At 41.7% G+C, this 26,117-nt stretch overlaps 1 long non-coding RNA gene across 1 annotated transcript in view; it reads left to right on the top strand.

Annotated features, from left to right (window-relative positions):
- LOC145530575 (uncharacterized) overlaps nucleotides 1-26,117 on the top strand; it is a 170,153-nt gene that overhangs the window by 63,342 nt on the left and 80,694 nt on the right. The window contains exons 4-5 of the long non-coding RNA XR_014071910.1: nucleotides 10,104-10,172; nucleotides 16,749-16,866. This is a non-coding gene — a long non-coding RNA (uncharacterized LOC145530575). The remainder of the gene's footprint in view (nucleotides 1-10,103; nucleotides 10,173-16,748; nucleotides 16,867-26,117) is intronic.

Here is a 26,117-nt window from a genome sequence, read left to right on the forward strand (position 1 = left end):
ATCTTCTCCAGATCAGCTGACTCTCTCAGGTGTTTTTAGGCCCAGGGGTGACTTCCCCCCGATCTCTTAGGACGCTGTGGCTTCCAAATGTTGCCTCCTGGGTTACCGGCTGGGGAGAAAACCGGCAGGCAGGATGACAAGAGGAAACATCCTGAGAGTGGGCTTTAGAGAGACAGACTCCGCCAGAGTCAGAACACTGGAGTGGGGAGCTGTTCCCTCCTCCAGGGGATCTTCCCAATCCAGGGATTGAACCCAGGTCTCCCGCATTGCAGGCGGATTCTTTACCAGTTGAGCCGCCAGGGAAACCCTCTGAATCCCAGACCCGTGCTTTAGTCTGAGCGCTGCCACTCCTCCAAGAGATGATCTTGCTCAATTATTTTAACTTTATCCCCTCAGCGTCCATGGGGGAGTGGCTCCAGGATTCCCAGTGGATAATAAAATCTGAGGATGCTTATGGCCCTTACACAGAATGGTGTGTAACCCACGCAAACCTCCCAAGTACTTTAAATCATCCCTTGCTCTCGTTCAGTCGCTCAGTTGTGTCTGACTCTTTGCGACCCTGTGGACTGCAGCACTCCAGGCTTCCCTGTCCTCCACTATCTCCTGAAATTTGCTCAAGTTCATGTTCACTGAGTTGGTGATGCCACCCAACCATCTCATCCTCTGTCATCCCCTTCTCCTCCTGCCCTCAATCTTTCCCAGCATCAGGGTCTTTCAGATGAGTCAGTTCTTCGCATCAAGTGGTCAAAGTATTGGAGCTTCAGCTTCAGCATCAGTCCTTCCTTCCAGTGAATATTGATTGGAATATAAATAATCATCCCTAGATTATTTATAATGGTGGCTCAGTGGTAAAGAATCCGCCTGCCAATGCAGGAAATGTAGGTTCAATCCCTGGGTCGGGAAGATCCCGTGGAGGAGGAAATGGCAACCCATTCCAGTATTCTTGCCTGGGAAATCCCATGGATGGAGGAGCCTGGTGGGCTCCAGTCCATTCATGCCTGTATGCTCAGTCACTTCAGTTGTGTCTGACTCTTTGTGACCCCATGGACTGTAGCTTACCAGGCTCTTCTGTCCATGGGATGCTCCAGGCAAGAATACTGCAGTGGGTTGCCATGCCCTCCTCCAGGGAATCTTCCTGACCTGGAGATCAAACTCATGTCTGCCTGTATCTCCTGCATTGCAGGTGGATTCTTTACCTGCCGAGCCACCTGGGAAGCCCCGGGCTATAGTCCATGGGGTTGCAAAGAGTCAGACAGAACAGCGACCGAGGGCAACTGTGAGATCACGTGTAATACCTAATATGATGTGAACGCTATGTGAATGCATTCCTAGTGCAGGGAAAGCTCACGTTTTGCATTTTGGAACTTTCTGGACTTAAAAAAGTATATTTTTGATTTTTGGCTGATTGAATCTGTGGATGTGAAGGCATACTATGGAGACTTTGCTGGTTCGATTCCATATCACAGCAATAAAGCTAAAATCACAATATTGCAATAAAGTGAGTCACACAAAATTTTTGGTTTCCCAATGCATGTGAAAGTTATGTTTACACTATATTATAGTCTATTATGTTTTATGTCCAAAAAAGCATGTATCTCAATTAAAAATTACTTTATTGTTAAGAAATGCTAACCATCATTTGAACCTTCAGTGAACTGTAATCTTTTTGCGATTGTAATATCAAAATTCACTGACTACTGATCATCATAATATTAATAAATATGATAAAATAGAAAAGTGGAAAATATTGTGAGAATTACCAAAACGTGGCACAGAGACAGGAAGTGAGCAGATGCTATTAGAAAAATATTGCTCACAGACTTGCTCATGCAGGGCTGCCACAAAATTTCAATTTGTAGAAAACACGGTGTCTATGAAGTACAATAAAACAGAGTACAGAAAAACGAGGTCGGGCTCTAGAAGTTTGGGTCTCAGTGGTTTGACCCGTTAAATGAGAGCAGTGCATTAGATGACCTGTAAAGTTACTGCTAGTTTTAATGCTCTGAATTAGATTTTATATACCTACATCTATAATCTCTATCTATAAATGAACAATTCACATTTTTTAGTAATAAAGAAATGTCTAAAATACTTTCTTTGGTCTGATAAATGTAATATTTTCTTCTGCTTACACCTCCAGAATATTTCAAATGACTTTAACAAAAATAAGATTCTCAGAGGGAAAAAAGCAGCTTTATAAATTTGAGATAATATCTATTAAGATAAATTTATTAAACAGGAAACTTTCAGGATTTATATATCTAAATTTTAAGTTTAGTCTTTGAATAACTAATGGATAGCCCAATAATGAAATTCCAAATTATGATTCAGGAAGTTCCTGATTGAAAATATGGAATTTTTGAGGATTAGTTGTTCCACTGACCATGAATATTTGTTATAATGGCTGTGTGTTTCGGCATACTAATTTTAATGTTTGCATGGCAGTGTTTTTGCTGGGGTCCCATTATTCACAAATGCTAGCTCACTCATTTACAAATAAACTTACCCAATAAAGAATGGAGTGCTTGGCTACCCCTTTTTAGCTCAATGTAGAAGCAGCAGGATGTAGCAGTTACTCTCTTGGAAATTTGGAATTAAGACAAACTGAGCATAGTCCTTTTAGAATCTAATCTTTGACTAATCCATGAGCAAAGGCTTAGTGCTCTGTATTAATGAAGAAGGTGGATTATAACAGTATTTGAGGTTTTTATTTTGAGCAATTCAACCTGCTTACTCCAAGCCCCTAATCCATTTTTTTTTTTTCTTTTAAATGTAAGAGCCAAAGTTAGGAATCAGGCTGGCTTTTCCTGCTCCTTTATTCCCAATTTCCGGATACTGTTGTTTAAATCTTTTCTTTTTTTAAATATATTTTTAAAACTTATATTTATGTATTTTTTGGCTGTGCTGAGCCCAGCATGTGGGATGTTAGTTCCCTGACCAGGGATCGAACCCATGTCCCCTGCAATGGAAGTACTGGTTCTTAACCACCGGACAGTCAGGGAAGCCCCCTGTTGTTTAAGTCTTACGAAAGCTCATCAGAGTCAGTCTCTCCACCCTCACTGCCACCTTCCCAGTCGTTTTCATCACGCTCTCATCTCTCTGTTTGCAGTCTGATTCCTCTCCATCTCACCCCGCACACCATGACCGGATTCATAGGCTCTCACCTCTCTGTCTGCAGTCTTACTTCTCTCAATCTCACCCTGCACACCACAACCAAGCTCATTTCCTAGAGGCGCTGCTTCCATCTCTCCACGCCCTCCAGGAACCAGCAGGCTGCCGCATTCAGCCCTGACCCTCTGGTGGCTTTTCTGATCCTTTCCATCTCACCCTGCATTCCATCACCAAGCTCATTTCCCAGAGGCGCCCCTTCCATCTCACCGCGCCCCCCAGGAACCACAGGCTGCCACATTCAGCCCTGACCCTCTGGTGGCTTTTCGAGGCTGCCCACATTTGGAGCTTGTCGCAGTCAGCTGGGGCTGTCATAGCGAAACACCATAGATGGGGCCACTTAAACAAGAGACATTTAATCCTGGTGTTTCTGGAGGCTAGAAAGTCCTAGATCAAGGTGTCAGTAAGGTAGGTTTTTATTCTGAGGTCTCTTCTCCTGCCTTGTAGGAGGTCTTGTCTCCTCGAGTACTCGCATGACCTCTAAATGATTCCTTTGATTTTTTGATAACAGTAGTGACTCTCCTTACAAAGGCTCTAACCCTGTCACACCAGGGCCCTGCCCTTCTGACTTCGTCTAACCCTAATTATCTCCTGAAGACTCCATCTCCAAATACTATGACGTTGGGAGTTAGGATTCAGCAAATTTGGGGAGGACACAGATCTTCAGTCCACAGCAGGACTGGCACTTCCGGGTGCCCATCCCAACTCCAGGGCTCTCACCAGGAGTACCACTTCCCCACACCGTAACGTCACTGGCTTCTGCACCTGAGACCCTCCAGCTTCACTTCCCCCACCCCCAAACCTGTATGCTACTCCTCTCACCCCGAAGACTTTCTTCCTCTCTGGTACTTGCTCAGATTGGACCTATCCTCAAGGCTTACCTAAAATTGCACCTGCTCCAATGCACACTTTTCTAATCTTCTTCGATTCATGCTAATAATCTCTTTCCATGAACTCTTCCAGTTATACGTGCATGCGTGCTAAGTTGCTTCAGTCCTATCTGACTCTTTGCGACCCCATGGACTGTAGCCTGCCAGGCTCCTCTGTCCATGGCATTCTCCAGGCAAGAATACTGGAGTTGGTTGCCATGCCCTCCTCCAGGGGATCTTCCTGACCCAGGGATCGAGTCTGGGTCTCTTACGTCTCCTGCGTTGGCAGGGGGGTCTTCACCATTAGCCCCACCCTTACAGTTATAGTCCCACCATATTTTAACAGTTACTCTTGACTTCTTTTATGATAGTAGTGAAATATCTTGTTGGGATTTATACTCTATAGGGTACTTTTATGTCTACAGTCTCATGTGATTCTCTCAAAAATCCACTGAAGTAGAGTTTAGTTGAGATTCTATTTTACACGTAAGGAAATTGAGGCTCCATGAGAGAAGTGATTTAGAGAGCGTATAAATCAGGGTTCCAATGCTGTTTTCTGACTCTAAACTTCATGATCCATCTGCTCATTCCTTACCCCATTTTATGAATCTTCTTTCTAAAATATTTTAATTTCAGTGTTCTAGTATTTATGTGTGTCTTTAGACTGAATTTAATTCTTTCTTGGGGAGACAAATACAATGCATTTCTACGAAGGACTTTAGAGTTTATCCCATTTGAGTTTCTTCCCACTAAATCCTGTTGCTGTTGTTCAGTCACTCAGTCGTGTCTGCCTCTTTGTGACCCCGTGGACTGCAGCACCCCAGGCTTCCCTGTCCTTCGCTATCTCTCTAAACCCTACACTGAGTTATTGTGTGATACATAGCAGTCTCTCCACTTAATAAATGAAGAGACTGACAGAAACAAGGATGTGATTTCTGCCTTCCATCTACTGGATTAGGCAACGCCGCTTTATTTATTTATTTATTTTCACATGTGAACCGTGTTAATGAGAAACCCCTGGCGAAGATAACACATCTATTCTGTTCTAAGCCATTGTCATTTTTTTGTCTTGTTGTGACTGCAGCAGTGCAAACCTAACTTCTTCGGTGCCTGACCTGGGAATATTTTGGCCTCCCACACAGAAGATGAACCCTGAGGTTACAACTGTTGGGTGGGGGTGAGGCGGTGTGAAATAACTGAATAGTGGAAACCTACCAATCACATTTGACCCCAGTCCGTCCAGACATTGGTGCAAGAAACCACTTACACATTCTTTTAGAGTGATACCAAATCAGAAACATTTAATGGGCACTGAAATAGCCAAGTTAAGAATCGGGTTCAGACACGTCGAGGTGTGATATCTCCAACCAGAGCCAAGTTAGAAAAGAGTTAGCCCTTGAAATGGCCAAATTAAACAGGACGCAATTGAGAGCAGGTCGTCCCTCCAGGCCCTCGTAAACCCGCACGTGGGAACTTTTGAAAATGGAGTTAGCACTGATTGTGTCTTATTTTGCTTGGCCGTGTGATGGGCTCACCCTTCAGGAATTTGGCTCTGACTGGACATATCACACTTTTATGTGTCTGACCTCCTCCCTCAAGTCTCCTTTTTTCATGTGTGTGTATATATAGAGAGAGAATTAAAAAAATCAGATACGGTGTTACGTTATTAAGTTTAGTAAGAGTGAAAGATTTCAAAAAAGACAAAAAAGGACAGAGTGTGCTGAAGGTCATGTAATTAGATGACCCAGGACATGGGTCTAGTTGAACTGTGTGGGCTGAGTTGACTAGTACTGGTTAAGATCAACAGTGAACCCAATGGGCAGAAGGTGGCGTGGAGGTGGGGCTCCTGATCCCCACCTCAGCAGCTCACCACCCATATTCTCAGAAGCAGGATGCTCAAAAGCAGACAGCTGAGGAGGTGGACATGACAAGGCATCTGTTGAGGGTCACATGGTAGAAAGAGGATGTAATGACATCCCAAGAGGGCGCCCGTCCAACTACTTGCAGGATTTGAAGCCAACAGTTTGCGTGTCACGACTCAAAAGCTGCAGTTCTTGGGACTGGATGCAGACACAGGGGAGAGGATGTTAAGAACATGATGAAAAAACTGGCTTTCAAGGGTGTTTTCCTCCTAGGAGGGTCTGTGTCAGCATATGTCCCCTCCTTGGAAGCTGTAAATGTAAATAGCTACTCGCCCATGCAATGTTGGCAGCAGAGATTATCACGGAAAAATTTCACGGCATTTGATTAACTTGTAAGTTTCTATTGCAATGTCATAAAAAGGGATCTCTACTGAAATCCCTTCAGCATCCAATTCTGAGTCACTATCTCAAGTGACTGCCCGTGTATTGAGATACACTTACATAGAAAACTGTATTTTGGGGGCCATAACCAAGTGATGGTTCTTTTCTATTCCTTTAATAAGGCGTTCAGAGGAAAGGACCATCAAGTTTAATAAGTTAAGCTATACATATATATATATAACTTATTAAACGTGCATTATCGCTAAATATATTTTAAATATGTGTGCGTGCTCTGTCGCTTAGTTGTGTCTGATTCTTTGCGACCCAGGGGACTGTAGCCCGCCAGGCTCCTCTGTCCATGGGATTCTCCAGGCAAGAATACTGGGCTGGGTTGCCATTTCCTTCTCCACGGGATCTTTCCGACCCAGAGATTGAACCCGCATGTCCTGCATCTCCTGCATTGGTGGGTGGATTCTTTACCACTGAGCCACCTGGGAAACCCCATTATATATATATATATATTATGTTTTCTCAGTTTAAGTCCTGCAAATTTCTCCTTTCCCTTTTGACATTCACATTCCTCAGCATTGCTGTGCCTATGTCAGAAACAGCCTCAACCACTTCTCACGGTCTGACTAAAGGTGTTATCATGGGGTTGATTCTGATGCCAAACGGGTGAAATAATCTTTTCTACTGTCAGATGTCAGGCAATATTCAATGCTCTGAGCTCAGGAGACATGAGGTAAAAAAGTACATTTTGATCCCCACTCAGCCCTCTGACTGTTGTGTAGTTAAGGGTAATTCTCTTAAAAATTTGATGGTGCTTTTTTATTCGGCAGTTTCTCGCTGAGGTCAAGGTTGGCAAAGGACCAAACAGCTTCTGTTCCAACTTCCCTGTGGTTCCCTTCCAGGTCAGTCCTGGGATTCTGGGCTAATTTGAGAAATTTCTGCAGGTCTCCACCGTTTCTGGCCAAGGAGACCTCTGGGAGGCCAGCTTAGAACCATGACTGCTTTGCTGATCTGTGCTCGTCGGGCACGTACCTTGGAAATCTATTTTTCTCTGTGAAAATTTCCTGGATCTGTCTATTAATTGCTGAAATTTCTGGATAAAAGACACTTCTTATGATTTGACCAGTCATTTATGCTCTGACCAGTCATTGTTTAATTGTGTGTGTATTTTCTTAGAAAACTAGGGCTAACTTGCCAAGCATCTGTTCCATTTGCTTTAGTCTATATTTCCCAGGGCTCACTTCTAAAAATCAAAGGCCCCTTTGAAGTGGCTCAGACTCTTATATGACTAACCCTTTACTTTCCTCTTTCCACAAGCCCCATACATTTTTTAAAAAAGTGTCCCTAATGGTCTTTATAACTTTGTAATTGGTCTCTCTTCATAACAAAACCATTGATGTGCCAGAATGTGCATGACTAGAGATTGATAGTATACTGGCAAGACTCTTCATGTGGAGAGACGAGAAGCTGAAGGAAATTTTATGCATTCATTAGACATTAATTATATAGCTGGTCTGTGCAAAGTTTTGAAAAGTGTATTAGTTGCTCAGTCATGTCTGACTCTTTGAGACCCCATGGACTGCAGCCCGCCAGGCTCCTCTGTCCATGGAATTCTCCAGGCAAGAACATTGGAGCGGGTTGCCATTTCCTTCTTCATGAGATCTTCCCGGCCCAGGGATTGAACCCATGTCTCCCGCATTACAGGCGGATTCTTTGCCATCTGAGCCACTAGGTTGCATAGTAAATGCATATTTACATTTATATTGTAAAATAATCTAGATATAATATAAGATTGAGTGGAATGCTCTTTATTTGAATGAACGTTGTGACTGAAACTCAGAGTAAAAGGATTTTCTGGAAGAAATGATTCTAATTGATTGAATTTGAGAGAAGCAGTCTTGATTTAGTAGACACAGAGCGGAAAAAACTATTTTCCAAGGAGCAGGAGGATGGCAAAAAATAGTGAAATAAAAGTTTAAAAGGGCTAAATCAAGCAAGTGCTTATAGCACAGAGCCTATGACGAGCTGACTTTAGCTGAGATAATATATTTCATGGCTTGAAAAAGTGGGAAGGGTTACATAATGAAGTTGGAGAGGTGCTTTTATGGGAGACCTTTAAAGACCATGGCCACAAAGTTAACTTGACAGTATCGTATTGTCAGGAAATTGGTTTTAAGCTTTTTTTGTGTTCAGATGGATCTTCTAGAGTGGCGATGTTTCTCTCTCTTTGATTTACTAATCAGATCATGTTAATTATGAATCACAAATATAAAAGACAATATACAGGATCCTAAAGCAAGGAAATTGATCTACTCTCAAAGCCAAGCACAATGGCTCGGGGACAAGATTTGCTCAGTAGATAAGTGATACTCCAATGAGCAAAGGTCCCGAGTCAGCTCACTTCCCAGGCTTGTGCATCATCGCACACACTCATGGCTGATCGGCAATGCCTCTTTCACTGAATACTGATCACTTTTTATATTTTTAAATCTCACTCTTAATCAATTCATAGAAACTCAAAAACTTTCCTAAATAGAACACTCCATCTGAGCGGTGGTAAACAAGATGTTGAAGTCTGCATAATGGAAAACAAATTATGCAGAGGAACTGCGTGCCATGGCAGAGAAAGGAAAAAAAAAAAAAAAGGACAGTTTTTAACCCACTGCTGCTTCCTTAATTGTTTTGGCATGCGAAAAATCAGAGAGCCACTCAGGCGAGCAAATGTTAGCCTCTCAGAAGCCTGCCGCTTGGCTGCGCAGATCAGTTCATTCTTGGTGTAGCTCCCCGGGGTGTAGTCAAGACGCAACCGCACAAGGCAAGGCAGTGTTGTTCTGTTTGAAAGGACCGAAGGTGGTTTTGAACTTTTCACTGAAGCAAGTGTCGTGGGTTAAAGCCTTCGACCAAGGCTGCAGTGAACCACAAAACTGTTTCCAGGCCTCAGCTTACTGCTCCTAACTAAGGTTGGATACCCATCAAGGATTACAAAGTGATGCTTGACAGCAAAGACTTTGGCAGCGTTATTTGTTTAGGTTATTATTCAGAGTCAACATATATATTATAAATGCTTCCTTTCCTTTGTTTTTATTGCCTTCCTATACTTTTATGAGTTTGGCAGGGAAACTTCAGAAAAATAAGGTGAAAAGGAGTAAATTTTCTGCAGAGAGTTTAATGGGATAGTTAAAATTTCGTAAACAAAGCATTGTCTTTCACCAGAGACATGGCCCTTCTCCCAGTTATGGATGGAAGAAGACGGCTAACAGCACCACAGCCCTGGGAATACCTAAAACAGTACTGAAAAATAGCTGATGCTGCTACATTTCACAGATGCAGCCACTGAGGCTGGTGGAGGATAAATAGCAACCTCCTAGATCACACTGCCACCGGTTGAGGTGACAAAATCATAACTGGATTCCAGATGTTTGAACTCTAAACCACTGTGTTACAATTATTAAAGGGATACTTCCTGAGTCCCTAGTTATTTCTTAGTCCATGTATGACACTCCTCATCCTGGTGGTTGAGTCCTACAATACCAGACAAAGCCCTGCTCTTAAGAAGTTTCTCCTATTGTTAGGGGAGATAAGACATGTTTAAAGAGAAACTCACCAAAATAGAAGACAGTAAAGAAGATGTGAAGACTTAGTGAAAGTGAAGTCACTCAGTCACGTCTGACTCTTTGCCACCCCATGGACTGTAGCCTACCAGGCTCCTCCGTCCATGGAATTTTCCAGGCAAGAGTACTAGAGTGGGTTGCCATTTCCTTCTCCAGGGGATCTTTCTGACCCAGCGATCTAACCCAGGTCTCCCGCATTGCAGGCAGATGCTTTACCTTCTGAGCCACAAGGGGAGCCACCATGTGAAGATTTAAGAAGAAAGAATTAACAGGTAGGCATTTTAAGCAAGGTAGGCTTGTTTTTGGCCCCGGTCCCTTCTCCTTTGAAGCATAAAACATGCTATTGATAAAAGAAATGTCCACTTATTGAAGTCTGGGGAAGTCTTTCTGGCTTATGCATGAGTTAACTTGAATTTTATGCTAGTTAAAACAGCCAGTTGGTGTCTATCAAATGTATATTGTACATCTGCTTGAATTATTAAAGGAAAGGGTGCATTGACTGGAGATAAGGACACTCATGTTAAAAGTAAATTAAATGCCTTCCTTCCTGGGATGCCAGTGCAGGGACTCCTCTGATGATAAGACTCCCTTCCCAGGTGCCAAGGCCAGGATGACTCATTGTGTGGGTGCTGTGTTTTTGAAACCTTGAAGGCATGTTCAAGGTTTCAGACACTGACCTGTTTGGACACTGACCTGTTCAGTGTTCTTTGTTCTGACCAGATGTAAAACTGTGCTGAAACTACACTTCTCTGGGCTGCTGGCCTCCGGGTTATAGTCCTCAGTTCAGTTCAGTTCAGTTCAGTCGCTCAGTCGTGTCCGACTCTTTGCGACCCTATGAATTGCAGCACGCCAGGCCTCCCTGTCCATCACCAGCTCCTGGAGTTTACCCAAACCCATGTCCATCAAGTCGGTGACGCCATCCAACCATCTCATCCTCTGTCGTCCCCTTCTCCTCCTGCCCCCAATCCTTCCCAGCATTAGGGTCTTTTCCAGTGAGTCAACTCTTCACATGAGGTGGCCAAAGTACTGGAGTTTCAGCTTCAACATCAGTCCTTCCAATGAACACCCAGGACTGATCTCCTTTAGGATGGACTGGTTGGATCTTCTTGCAGTCCAAGGGACTCTCAGGAGTCCAACACCACAGTTCAAAAGCATCAATTCTTCAGCACTCAGCTTTCTTCACCGTCCAACTCTCACATCCATGCATGACCACTGAAAAAACCATAGCCTTGACTAGATGGACCTTTGTTGGCAAAGTAATGTCTCTGCTTTTAAATATGTTATCTAGGTTGGTCATAACCTTCCTTCCAAGGAGTAAGCGTCTTTTAATTTCATGGCTGCAGTCACCATCTGCAGTGATTTTGGAGTCCAAAAAAATAAAGTCAGTCACTGTTTCCACTGTTTCCCCATCTGTTTCCCATGAAATGATGGGACTAGATGCCATAATCTTAGTTTTCTGAATGTTGAGCTTTAAGCCAACTTTTTCACTCTCCTCTTTCACTTTCATCAAGAGGCTCTTTAGTTCTTCTTCGCTTCCTGCCATAAGGGTGGTGTCATCTGCATATCTGAGGTTATTGATATTTCTCCCGGCAATCTTGATTCCAGCTTGTGTTTCTTCCAGCCCAGCATTTCTCATAATGTACTCTGCATACAAGTTAAATAAGCAGGGTGACAGCCTTGACGGACTCCTTTTCCTATTTGGAACCAGTCTGTTGTTCCATGTCCAGTTCTAACTGTTGCTTCCTGACCTGCATACAGGTTTCTCAAGAGACAAGTCAGATGGTCTGGTATTCCCATCTCTTTCAGAATTTTCCACAGTTTAATGTGATCCACACAGTCAAAGGCTTTGGCATAGTCAATAAAGCAGAAATAGATGTTTTTCTGGAACTCTCTTGCTTTTTTGATGATCCAGTGGATATTGGCAATTTGTTCTCTGGTTCCTCTGCCTTTTCTAAAACCAGCTTGAACATCTGGAAGTTCACGGTTCACGTATTGTTGAAGCCTGGCTTGGAGAACTTTGAGTCCTCAGTGTGGCTCAAATAAAACTCTTTTTTTTTTTTTTTTTTAAGTTTTGTTTTGTTTTTTGATGTGAACCATTTTAAAAGTATTTATTGAATTTGTTACAGTATTGCTTCTGTTTTATGTTTTGGATTTTGGGCCCCAAAACACATAGGATCTTAGCTCCCTGACCTGCACCCCCTGTATTGGAAGGCCAAGTCTTAACCACTGGGTCAACCAGGCAAGTCCCCAAACTCCTATTCCTATTATAGATTGTTGACTGACTATTTTCATGGACAGTATCAATCCACCAGTGCAGGCATACACACTTGAGGAGAGAAGACACAGCATTTGTCTGAATGTGACAGCTTAGCAGCATTTCTGAAGACTCTGATGTGATCAGGGAGGGCTCCTCAGAGGAGGTGGCCCTCGAGTGGGACCTGCAAGGATGATGAAACCTGGGTAGCTGGAGAGGGGAGACGATGTCAGGGGCTACAGAGACGGTTGCTATTAAGGTGGAGAGTCAAGTGTGTATGAGGAGCTATAGTAAAGTGTTGAAGAGGGTCAGCCTCATTGGAGAACAAGTTTTCTGGGGAAGGAGTGCCAGGTAAGTCTAGAAGTTTGAATGAGCCATGGCGGGCACTTGGCAGGAAGAGGGAAGCAGGTTGCAGGAGGAGGAGAGGATGTGCCCTTCCCCTCACAGTCCCTCTGCTTACATCTGGGCTTTTTGTCTAGAATCTTTCCTTAAAAACTTCTCTTATTAAGCACCAAAGCTAAAGGAATACTGAAATAATTATCTGAAAAAACGGGATAAAGACTGGGGAATTATTTCCACAAACAGCAGGGTATTTCCTGAAGCCAGAAAATGTAAGTTATTTCCTTTCTTATTTTTAATGCCCTGCTAAATGCCTGCTAGTCCTTAGAGGGTCAAAAATAAACTCTTATCTTCAGTTGCTCCTCTTATCTTTGAAACTTATCCGATAAGAACATTTTCAACTTTTGAGTTGCAGGCACAAGCATCCTTAATAAAATTATATGGTACTTTCTTTGATATCTGATTTCTGTCTCTATTTATCCTCTGTCTTTTGACATTATTATTATTGGACACTTTTAAAAAACAGGTTGTACAGTTTGTTATTCTTAAGTACATAGAGAGCCATTAAATTAAGTCGATTTTTCTAGATAGCTTTTATACAACAGGAATAAATTTATATATATGTGTGTATATTTATATTCTCATTTCAACTAACTGATAATAAGAAGTAAGTTAATTTTCACATTTCAGAAACCAATAATAAATCAATAAAATATTCTGCTTCGGATTCTGCATTTACTTTTTTTCAATTTCATGACTATAAATGTAAACATTTAGAAATTTCTACTTATAAAGGTTCTCTTGAGTTATATGCTTCATGTTAATTAATTGGTGTAGAACATGTGGTTTCCTGTCCTTCCAGGAGTCTGTTATGTGTACATTTTTTTAATTTACTTTAAAGTTTGTTTCCTTCTTATTCTTTGCGGGATGTATCCATAGGTAAAATGAAGTCTGTCAAGAGTTAGAGAAATACATAGTCCTTTAAATCGCTGTAGCCTGTTGAGCGAAGACCTTAAAATATACTGTCCATTTTCCAGTATTATGTACATCTAGCTGAGAGAAGAAGATATATGGGCAAGAAACAGTGAAGTGAGTTTGCAGATAGAATGCCAAAATTTATCACTACTGTTTAGGGGATGTTATAGGAATTAAGAGAAGACGGATGGTCAGGGAAGGCACAAGTCATTCTAGAGATGCATTCATGGAGTAATGGGGTGAAGTTTGCATGTGTCAATGCCTGGTGATTTCCCGAGCCTGCCTAGGGAAACTTGATTCTGGCCTGCCTAGGGAAAGCTACCGGGGCTGGTAGGGTAGTTTGAAAATAGTAGACAGAAGCTGGTATCAGACTGTAGACAGATTTAGAGTCTGAGCTGAGACACATTGGGATGGGGTGACTACTGTGAAATATGTCAGGCACTTTATGCAATAGAGCATTTATTCATGAATCCATTCTTCCATTCATTCACTGAACAAATAGTAGTCAACTCCTAACATTGATTGGATGTGCTGTCAAGAGCTGGGTGGACAGGATTTTGGAGGGAAGAGAAGCTGGAGGAAGGGAACCCAGGAGACTAATGACGGTGTCCAGATATGAGAAAATGAGGGCCAGTGTGGGGTACGGTGATGGAAGTGAGGGAGAGTTGCTGGACTTAGGGGGGTTTTCTACAATTTTATTGGAGGATAATTGCTTTGCAGTACTGTGTTAGTTTCTGCTGTACGACAAGCAACGTGAATCAGCCCTGTGTACACATATGTCCCCTCCCTCTTGAGCCCCCCCCACCGCACCCCTCTAGGCCGTCACAGAGCCCCGAGCTGAGCCCCCTGCGTCGCAGCAGGTTCTCGCTGGCTATCTGCTTTACCCATGGCAGTGTACCCACGGCACTCCTACTCTCCCAATCCGTCCCCCTCTTCCCTTTCCTCCACTGTGTCCACATGCACGTTCTCGACGTCTGTGTCTCTATTTCTGCCCTGCAAATAGGTTTATCAGCATCATTTTTCCAGATTCCCCATATACACATTAATATATGATATGTGTGTGTTTTTCTCTTTCTGACTTACTTCACTCTGTGTGACAGACTCTAGGTCCATTCACAGCACTACAAATGACGCTGTTTTTTCTAGGAGGCTTTTTGAATTCATACTGGAGCCATCATTTTTGCTCGTTGGCTATAGGAGATGAAGGAAAGGGGAGAGGAGAAGGTGGCTTCAAAATGTTTCACGTGTTAATATTTTCAACAACAGATTTTCATACTCTTTTTTTAACAAATATTGCTGTTTAGTCACTCAGTCATGTCTGACTCTTTTGTGACCCCATGGACTGTGGTCTGCCAGACTCCTCTGTCCATGGGATTTCCCAGGCAAGAATACTGGAGTGGGTTGCTGTTTCCTTCTCCAGGGGATCATCCCGAGCCAGGGATGGAAACCACATTTCCTGCATTGGCAGGTGGATTCTTTACCACTGAGACACCCAGGAAGCCTTAACAAATATTATTAAACTCCTATTATGAGCTAGGCACTATTTTAGGTGCTAAGGTTGTACGGGATTGTGTATAAATGTCCTTGACCTCATGGAGATTGTATATTGGTGGGGGAAACGCAAGGCAGCTTGAAATACTCTCATGTGATGTGATACAACATGCAGAGATTTTAAAGAACTGCTATGCAATGTATTAATGCTCAGTTGCTCAGTCATGTCCGACTCTTTGCCACCCCATGAACTGTAGCCCGCCAGACTCCTCTGTCGGTGAAATTTTCCAGGCAAGAATACTGGAGTGGGTTGAAATTACCTACTCTTAATATGTGATGAAGATTCAAAGTATGGGTGTAACCCCCAAATAGTATAGAAGGTATTTTTAAATGAAACATTTTTTTCTTCTTAGGTTTATGATTCAGTAATGCCAATAACAATAAACTAGAGTTATAAAAGAGGAGATAAGGTGGAGTGTGGAAGGAATAGAACTTTAGGTAAAGGACTGATGTACATTGTCATCATCAGATATAAAAGAGCTTTTTTACAAGTCTATAAAGTCTATATATAAAGAGCTTTTTTACAAGTCTATAAAACGCTCAAGTCCTTGAAGAAGGGAGTTGCAGAAGAGGTGGGTCAGGGTCCGTAAGGCACGTTTCCTCGGGAAATGAAGCTGCTGAGTAGATGTTAACTGCTAGACTCAGTCTTTTCTGAATTGTCAGGAATGAGTGTAATAAACAAAGGCAGGCAAGGTTCAGAAGGCAGCCAACCTGCTAATGTTATAATCAAAGGTCGCTTCTTTGCAAAGATGCATCTTGCCTTTGCAAGGATAGCGCTGTTTCTTGTGGAAAACATCTTCCCTGTAAATATCAGGATCCTGTGTGTACTAATGAGATACGTGAAACGTGTGCATGCACGAAGCCCCACACCCCCACAGGCATAATCGCACTGTGTCCTTTAGTAATTCCTCTCATCATTGCAGGTCTTTCCAAGGGTATTGAAATTCAGTGAGGCATGAGCCCTAGATGAATGCTTGCTTGTTTAGCCAGGAAACATTGGGTGTGAGCCAATGTATATTTCGTGAGTTGTGAAACGATATGTTGTAGGATTAATGAATTAGAAACCTTTTGTCCAGGTGGCATGATAAAGAAATAAAGACACTCGGAGTGTTTTAAAGGTTTATAGTGCATTAAAATAGCCATTATGCAATTAATCTTCATCAAAGTCTACCTATGTACGTGTGCTCAGTTACTCAGTCGTGTCTGACTCTTTGCGACCCCATGGACTGTAGCCCACCAGGCTCCTCTGTTGGTGGGTTTCTCCAAGCAAGAATAGTGAACTGGGTTGCCATTTGTGACCCCATGGACTGTAGCCCGCCAGGCTCCTCTGTCCATGGAATTCTCCAGGCAAGAATACTGGAGTGGGTTGCCATTTCCTTCTCCAGGGGATCTTCCCTACCCAGGAACCACACCCAGGTCTCCTGCATTGCAGGCGGATCCTTTACTGTCTGAGTCACCAGGGAAGCCCTAAATCTATATGTGTATGTTTAGCTAATTCTCTTTGCTGAACAGCAGTAACTAACACAACATTGTAAATCAATTATACTCCAATAAAAAATTTTAAAAAAGAAAAAATTATGGATAGAGAATAATAATAAGATCACCAAATCTAAATATTAAATCATTTCAGTGTTTTGGTTGATATGGTATATGTTACGTAAGGTAAAATAATTTTTTTTTAAAGATACCAGTTCATGCTGGACAAGTGATTCTATTCTCACCTTCGCAGGCACTAAATTGATAGAATCTGGATTTGGGAGCATTCCCAAGCAGTGGACCCTGTGCAGTGGTATGGAGGAAGTATCAACTTTGAGGAAATTTCTCAGGTTCAGCAGTAGAATCTCCAGGTAAAGAAGAAGATCAAAGTTTCAAATGTGAATGGAAAGTAGGGGTTGGAATTTTGGGAAGACATCAGTATGGGGAGCTTAGAGACCGAAGGTAACACAATTCTTTATAATGTTGGTGATTCATTCATGGCCCTTTATATCATGAGAATTAACACCTGGGTTATAAAGTTAATTGTATTATATCACTTCAGAATTTTGGAGAACATCATTTGACACAGTCCATTAAAAATCCCTAGCATAATGAATATATTACTTTGGGATTCCAGTGAAGTCTAATGAATAAATATAACATTTAAGCACATTTCTAAGAACCTAGTCTAGATTCACTTGATAAACCAGATAAGCTCGCTGTTAATGGGTTTGTTCTGGTTGGCTGAGTTAATAATGAGTGCTTAAAATTGCACCTAATGCATATTTACTCAATAAAAGAACCGTCTGAGGGATGCATCTATATGCAGTTGGAAGCCCAGTGTAATAAGCATGCATTTGAAAGCTTTAAAAACTATTACTACACATTAGGATTATGCAATTTGAACTTTTTGAATTTTTTGGTCTTTCCAGTCTCATTCGATCACTGCCAGGCAGGACATTTGTTTACATTAGAGCAAATGAATAGTGTAAATATTCTTTAAAGAAATTTGCATGGTCTGGGAAGACTAATAAAAATTATAATCATGCTATGTGCAAAGTAAAATATTCCAACATGTAGCTTGGCAATAGATACTTGAAAATAATCCAGAAAATTCCTAGTCCTTACATTGGCAACTTCTGTGTTTATTACTTTTCATTTAATTCTTAGTCTATGGGAAGATTTTTTTGGCTTGCAAATGAGCAATGTTTTTCATAATCTGATTCAGGATCAGTGTATTTACTTTCACAAATATGTACTGATTTTTTTGTGATAAGAGGTAAACAAGCTAGATGTTATTTAGTTATGTCATTGCCTTTCCTGGGAATTCCCTGGTGGGCCAGGGGTTAGGACTCAGCGCTTTCAGTACCAGAGGCCCAGGTTTGATCCCTGGTAAGGGAACTAAGATCTTGCAAACTGTGTGGCGTTCCCCGACCCCCACCCCCCAAATCACTGCTTTTACAGAACTTGCCACCTTGTTGTGCCGCGAGCAAAGCTGTCTTTGGAGAAGATTTGTCTTGACGGTTCCCTACACCTTTCGCCTTCTTCTTGTCCGCCATGGCTGTGTCCGCAGATGTTTGTGTGGGAGTCTTATACCCGAGGCAGCTCCAGTGATAGTAATGACTAGGTCTATGAATTAAGAATGCTTCCAGTTGCAAATAACAACGTGTCTGGGCAACAGCCGCTTCAATAAGTAGTGTTTATTCTTCTCAGGTATCAGTAAGCTCGGAGGCAGGATGCTGGTGGCATTGGTTCAGTGGCTTAGAGGTCCTAGGGCTCGTGTCTGTTTGGATTTCTGTTTGTCCCCTTCTAGCCACTGGAGTGGCACCAGGCACTCTTTGTCTTGAAGGCAGAAGGACATGGAGGAAGAAGTAATGCCAGACGCATCTGTTAACCTTACAGCAACATCGACCAAAAACTACCAAAGGTTTTACTGCTATTCAATCTCCCTGGACATTTCTGCTTTATATAATTGTCTGGAACTGTGGCATATGGGCGGAGAAGGCAATGGCACCCCACTCCAGTACTCTTGCCTGGAAAATCCCAATGGACGGAGGAGCCTGGTAGGCTGCAGTCCATGGGGTCGCTAAGAGTCGGACACGACTGAGCGACTTCACTTTCACTTTTCCCTTTCATGCACTGGAAAAGGAAATGGCAACCCACTCCAGTATTCTTGCCTGGAGAATCCCAAGGATGGTGGAGCCTGGTGGGTTGCCGTCTATGGGGTCGCACAGAGTCGGACATGACTGAAGTGACTTGGCAGCTTGGCAGTGGCATATGGGCACCTAGCTGCAAAGAAAAGTGGGTGCATGAGATTTTAGTTGGGGGGGGATGGGAGAAGAGAATCAGAACAGAGTGTTGGATTAGAACATCCAGTGGGGTTAACCGGGCAGTAGTGCCAGCCACACCTGGAGAGCCTGGCTCTAGCGATTAGGATCAGAGACTCACGGGCACCAGCTGGGACGAGAGGAGACACAGGTGACAGAAGCTGTTCGCATCACCATCAGCGTCCCCCTCCATCCACACTCACCGCGATCTGCGTATTGACATGTGGGAAACTACTGTATCCCTGGAGGTGATTCTTAATGTTTCTTTCTTTCCCTCTTGATTTTATTTGATTCTCACATATTCTATAATAATACAGAAATAGAATGAAAAACCATCTCTCATTGCTGTTTCCTTAAATGGTTTTCGTGCTTCCATTTTCCTTTTGATCCATATCGTTTGCATGCGTTTCAGTGGAAAGATAATTAAACACTAAGTTGTTTTTTCACTTTACATTATTTCATAACTGTGTCCCTCTGGCTGCTTTCTTTTGTCCTTAATGAATGTCTGTATTGTTTGCACTGATTCCTTTAAAAGACAGACATTATTAGTGATCCTAGCTTAGTAGCCATTATAACGTTCATCAGCTCCAAGAGATTACTGGCAAAAGAGTCATTATATCCACAGTAGCAGAAGGACCCAATCATATTTGTTATTTTGAAAAGCTATTTTTTTTAAATTCTCCTGGTTTGAGAATGATGTAACCATGGTGACTTAACAACTTTCATAATGTATGGATCAGTCAGTCTGCTGAAAACTCTGCTGGTTCAACATGCAAGTAATCTTTGTGTTTAAATATCCCAAACCACTATTTTAACTTTGAATAGTTATCAAAATTATCACTAGATAGGTCAAAAGAACCATCTTTCTTATTACTTTTGACACTATACATGTGTGTTTGTGTCACCATGTATTTTATTTGCAGAAAAAGTTGTACTTCTTCAACTTCCCCTACAATCTTTATAACACTGACCAGACTTTAAAATGCAGTACTTAGCAAGTTACCAGAAGGCCAGAACACTGAAATTAAAAAAAAAAAAACAAAACCCACTAGATTTCATATACTCCCCAATAACTTTTAAAAGCTGTAGATATCTTTAAACATATTTAGATGATTTTGCTATTGGTCATCATAAGATTAAATAATTACAAATTCAATTTCTAACTACAGTTGCAAATACAATTTTATAAATACATTGTGTTGTTGTTAGTTGCTCAGTCATATCCGACTCCTTGTGACCCCATGGATTATAGCCTGCCAGACTCCTCCTCTGTCCACAGGATTTTCCAGGCAAGAATACTGGAGTGGGTTGCCATTTCCTTCTCCAGGGGACCTTCTCCACCCAGGGATCGAACCTGGGTCTCCTGTATTGCAGGCAGACTCTTTACCATATGAGCTACCAGGGAAGCCCAATTGTTACATCACTTTTAGATGTATCCAGTGAAATCTGCATACCTCATAGGCATGATAACCATTGTTAATAAAAAATAATTAATTTATAATTAATTGATTAAGTTCTGCCTTCAACCAATGACTGGGTAAACAAGTAAATATCTTGACTGCAATGCACAAGGCACAAGGGACTCAGGTTCAATCCCTGGGTTGGGAAGATGCCCTGGAGGAGGGCTTGGCAACCCACTCCAGTGTTCTTGCCTGGAGAATCCCATGGACAGAGGAGTCTGGTGGGGCTGCAGTCCATGGGGTTGCAAAGAGCTGGACATGACTGAGGACACCTGAGTGGTTTCAAGTGATAGAATATTATCTGGCCTTTACAAAGAAGCAATGTACTGGTAATGTGGCAGATTGGATAAACCTTGAAAACATTATGCTGAGTGAAAGTAAACCATCACAAAAATCTAAATATTACCTGACTTAATTCATATGAAAATCTGGAATAGGGAAACCTACGAAGACAAAAAGCAGATTAGTATTTGTTTATGGCTGGGAGGTATGAAGGCATACGCGGGCTACAGATGAAATGCATAATGTTTATTTTTGAAGTGGTGAAAGTATTTACAAATTGACTGTGGAGATAATTGCACTTATATCTAAATATACTAAAAATCATGAAACTATACTTTAAATGGATAAATTGCATGGGAAATAACTATCTCAATAAAGCTGTTTAAAAAAAGAAGGAAAAAACTATGAAGACAAGTTCTGCCTTTATATTTGGGAATTTCACAAGTTTTTCTGCTCGGATTTATATTTTAATTTCATTGCCACTGAGGAGTCTTATTTTAATGTAACACATTCGTGAGCGATGTGAAATCCCACGTGTCTGTGGACAAGTATGATATAGTTAACACTGTGGTCAGCAGTACGGAATGTGGAGCCAGATTTCTTGAGTTCCAATCAAGTTTGCCACCTACTGGCTATGTGATACTGAGAAAGTTACCGAACTCTCTGTGCCTAAATATCCTCATCTAAAAAGGAAGAAAATATTACTTACGCCATAGAGTTGTCCTGAGAATGGAAACACTACACACAGTACTGAAGTTAAAGAAATCCTGCAATACAGAGGCACCCAGTAAACTTTTGCTGTTGTTAGACTGAGATTGTTGCTGTTCACTCACTAAACTGTGTCTGACTCTTGTGACCCCATGGACCACAGTATACCAGGCTTCTCTGTTCTTCACAAACTCCTGGAGTTTGCTCAAACTCATGTCCATTGAGTTGATGATGCCATCCGACCATCTCATCCTGTCATGTCCTTCTCTTCTTGCCTTCAGTCTTTCCCAGCATCAGGATCTTTTCCAATGAGTTGGCTCTTTGCATCAGGTGGCCCAAGTATTGGAGCTTCAGTTTCAGCATCAGTCCTTCCAATGAATATTCAGGGTTGATGTCCTTTAGGATTGACTGGTTTGATCTCCTTGCAGTCCAAGGGACTCTCAAGAGTCTTCTTTAGCTGAGATAGGGTTCAGCTTCTACTTTACTCCTCTTTTTAAATTTTTATACATTTAAGTGCTGATCAACCTTGTCTCACATAAAGAGAAAGATGACAATGAAAGGACTTTGATATCTATTATTGTCCTTCAAGTTTGAACTTCTTCCAAGTTACATGCCAAAGAAATCACAGCTATCTATAAAGGAAACTAATGCAAGGTTGAAAACCTGACTAGAATCTCTCAGTTTGTTGAAAGCAAAGAATTGGAAATACCTGGTTTTCAAAAGATTTCTAGAACTTGCACTGTTCACAGTTTCAACGTCTGTGTAATAGACTGCGAAGGCTTGGCTAAGCCTTATCAAATAGTTCTTAGAGTCTGTTAGTCTTTGACTTAGAGGCTCCAAATTTATCTCAATATTCTCAGAGATGATTGGGAATGGAATAAATTTGCTGTTGTTCTGTCGATAAGTCGTGTCCAACCATTTGCAACCCCTTGGACTGCAGCTCGCCAGGCTCCCCTGTCCTTCACTCTCTCCTGGAATTTGCTCAAGTTCATGTTCATTGAGTCATCTTCTGCCTCCCTCTTCTCTTTTTGCCTTCTATCTTTCCCAGCGTCAGGATCTTTTCCAGTGAGTTGGCTCTTCGCATCAATTTTTAATCAGTTTTATAAATGGTGTAATTTACACAGAGTAAAATTCACCAGTTCTACATGTACAGTTCTGTGCATTTTGACAAATGTTTAAGATTTTGTAACCCCCACCACCATCATGGTAAGGAACATTTCCATCACTCCAAAATGGTGCCTCAGCCTGTTGCAGTCCACACCTCCTGCAGGTTCCTGGCTCCGATCTTTCTGTCACTATGTTTTACTTCTAGAATCTGAGTAAACACCCAGGAGTGAGATTGTGGCTTATACAGTTAGTGTGTGTTTAATGTTATTAGAAACTGCAGACTGGTTTTGAAGTGACCCTACTGCCAGCAGTCTCTGAGAGTTGCTGTTCATATCCCCATCAATACTTGCTGTCATTAGTAATTTATTTATTCAGCTCTACTGAGTCTTAGTAGCGGCACGCAGGATCTTCCATATTCCTTGCAGCATGTGGAATCGTTTAATTGCAGCATGTGGGATCTAGTTCCCTCACCAGGGATGGAACCTGGGTCCCTTGCTTTGGGAGCTCGAAGTCTCAGCCACCAGACCACCAGGTAAGTCCCTGTCATCAGTGATTTTTTTTTTCTTTTAGCTATTTTATTGGGATGCAGTGATACCTTGTGATTTTGATTTAAAGTTATCTTAACTCTTCACGATGTTGAGCATCTTTCCATTTATTGTTTTCCATTGTCATGTGCTTATTGGCTTTATTGCCATTCTTTGCGAAAGAGTCTGTTCAAATTATTTTGCTCATTTTTGTCACTTTCCTTCTTATTGGTTTGTAAGAGTCTTTATATTTGTGTGTGCTCAGTTGCTCAGTCATGTGTGACATTTTGCAACCTCATGGTCCTTTCAGGGGTCTGTTCCTCTGTCCATGGGATTTCCCAGGAAAGAATACTAGAGTGAGTTGCCATTTCCTTCTTCAGGGGATCTTCCTGACCCAGGGATCGAACCTACTTCTCTGTGTCTGCTGCATTGGCAGGGGATTCTTCACAACTTGTGCCACCTGGGAAGCCCAAGAGTCTTTATATAGTCTAATTATTTTATTTTTATAATGAACTTTATTTTTCCTTCCAAGATTTTATTTATTTTTAACTGTAAGATAATTTTATATTATGACATACCTTTAAATACATTTTAGAAAACATTGGTGCTGCAGATTTTGCTCATCTACTTTATGGAAAATGCCCTTCATGTTTCTTAATTGTCCAGCCAATCAGCTAAATCAAACTTTCTGCCAGAAAAAAATATTTGATTCCATCTTTCAGTTCTAACAGATACATCAGCATGGATTCCTGTATCAATCCCTTCACATCAGAATTCTGACTTCAAGATACATAAAATTTGGATATTTGCCGGAAGTTTTTCATCTTTGGATGAAAAAAAAAAAGGGTCTTCTCTCAGTGTTTCTAACCAGTGCTCTCTTGATTGCTCTCATGGTGATGATTTGGGGTTTTTTTGTGTGTGTGTAAATAGCTGAGGATGGAAATGCTGGCCATTAACAGAAAATTATCTTCATTCCCATTCCATTGAACAGTATTTCTAGATTCAGAATATCGCAACACAGGTCAGAACACTCCATTTCTAAAATCTTAAATAAATAGGTATACGATTGAGAAAGATGAGAAGCCTTTCTTAGACACTAATATTCTGAATTGTTCCTTTAATTGGTGTTCAAAAGTCTTTTACCCTGGGCTGATGCACTGTAGAAAGATGAGGGCTGGTGAGAGTCAGGCTTTCCTTTTTCAAGGGAGAGCATCTTGCCAGGAGGGGGTGAGAAGGGAGAACCTAGGGCATCTCAAGCTTTGGGGTATTTAAGCAGGGGAGCTTTGGGAAAGTGTATGCATGCAAGTTGAAGAAATCCATGCCTGCATACTCCTCAGACAATTTCATGTACTGGGAGCATCCATACCAAAGCCTGAAGACCTTTGTTCTAAGCTAATGAGGTTCTTGAGAAGTAAAAGTTTAAGAGGCAATGGAATGCCAGATATTCCCAGAAGGGTAAATTGTTCCCTTCTGGAAGAGAGTGAGAGAGTTTCCTAGTGGAGAATACAGTGGTGTCTGAGCGGTCAAGAGAAGGTCATAACCTGAATTTCTTCAAGTCTTGTTGATGAGAGAGATTTTAATGCACCAGGACCATAAATGAAGTATCTCTGTCTCTCTCCGTATCTCTGCATCTCCTGTCTCTCTCTCTGTACATTTTTCATAGAAGGTGGTGGTGGTGATGGTCTTATTTATGTGTGTGCTCAGTTGCATCTGACTCTTTGTGACCCCATGGACGGTAGCTTGCCAGGCTCCTCTGTCCACGGGATTTCTCAAGCAAGAATACTGGAGTGGGTTGCCATTTCCTCCTGCAGGGGATTGCCCAACCCAGGGATGGAACCCGTGTCTCCCACATCTCCTACACTGGCAGGTGGATTCTTTAACACTGAGCCACCTGACTTTTACTATTATTTAAAATCAGGCATTGTCACTGTTTTAAAAAATCTTTGGCTAATATTCCTCCAGTACAATTTTCTTGGGGACCACATCAATCTGTATCAGTGGGAGAACTAATTGTTAGAGTATTTAATTAAGAGTTTCTTTCAGGCACTTTTCGAGAAACAATTGAACATTTGAAAAACCTCACCTTACTAGTATCTCTGGAACTGAACACTGAAGACAGTGGTTGCAAAGATCCAAATAGACCAGCCCAGTCATTACAAAAATTATTTTCATTTATTCAAGCCTTTAAAATAAAATATTCATTTAATAGGATACTCACAGAGGCAATAAAATACATAATTTAATCAGGCTTTCAAACTCATTTAAAAATAGAGAGCTTTCATTTGAGAAAGCTCAGCTATTTTTCTTCCCTCTAGCACATTAGAAAAAAAAAAAACCTGCAACTCACAAGATACTACGTTGTATAAGAGAGCCAAATTCTGTTTGACTTACATATCTTGATGAACAGGGAGGAAAAAACTGCTTGCTGCAGCTGCTGGCATCCAGGCCCTTGACTTTGGGCTTCTTGAAATTATGATATGAATTCACAGCGTGTCTCTAATGCACCTGCCTGTTTCCCATTTGATGAGAAAAGTGTAGGAAGAACTTGACAAACAGACTGAAAAATCTTCCTTTTGCACCCGTTGGAAAGATAGTCTTTGACCCTCCCTAATAGGAAGATTGGTAAAACCTCTCCCCTACTAGCATTTAAATAAATCCCTAGTTCTTTTAATATATTTGCCTAATGATGGAAGCATCCAGAGGACTCATTCAATTGTAAATGTGAACCTGATATAACAAGGCATAAATGTGATGCATTTAAAAGCAGAATCCCTCCCCGCTGATACTGGAAGAGCTAAGAGCTGATCCTGTAATTCACGACTCTGTAATGTTGAGGCACCAGCTTGACCCGAACTCACACCAACCAAATGCAAAAGGCCCTTGGAAACCAAGACGTCTGAAAGGGAATGGGAGAGGCAGTGAAAAATGTCCGAATATTGGGTTGGCCAAAAACTTTGTTCGGGTTTTTCTGTAACATCTTACGGAAAAACTAAAGCGAATTTTTTGGTCAACCCAGCAGCAAATGGAACTAGACCACTCTGAACTGAATTGAGAATGAATCGCTGCAGCATGAAGGAAAGGAGGTTAAGTTAGCCTGGTGATGGGGCCCTGACTGTTGGCCAGCTGTTCCACCTTTGCCATGAAACCTCATTGCCATTGTCCAGATCCTCTTTGCTTCCTCTTGTTAGACCTGTTTACAGTGGCCCAGGGACTC

This window comes from Giraffa tippelskirchi, chromosome 12 (genome assembly GCF_054371585.1).
Source record: "Giraffa tippelskirchi isolate mGirTip1 chromosome 12, T2T-mGirTip1v1.2.pri, whole genome shotgun sequence".
Classification (NCBI taxonomy): domain Eukaryota; kingdom Metazoa; phylum Chordata; class Mammalia; order Artiodactyla; family Giraffidae; genus Giraffa; species Giraffa tippelskirchi.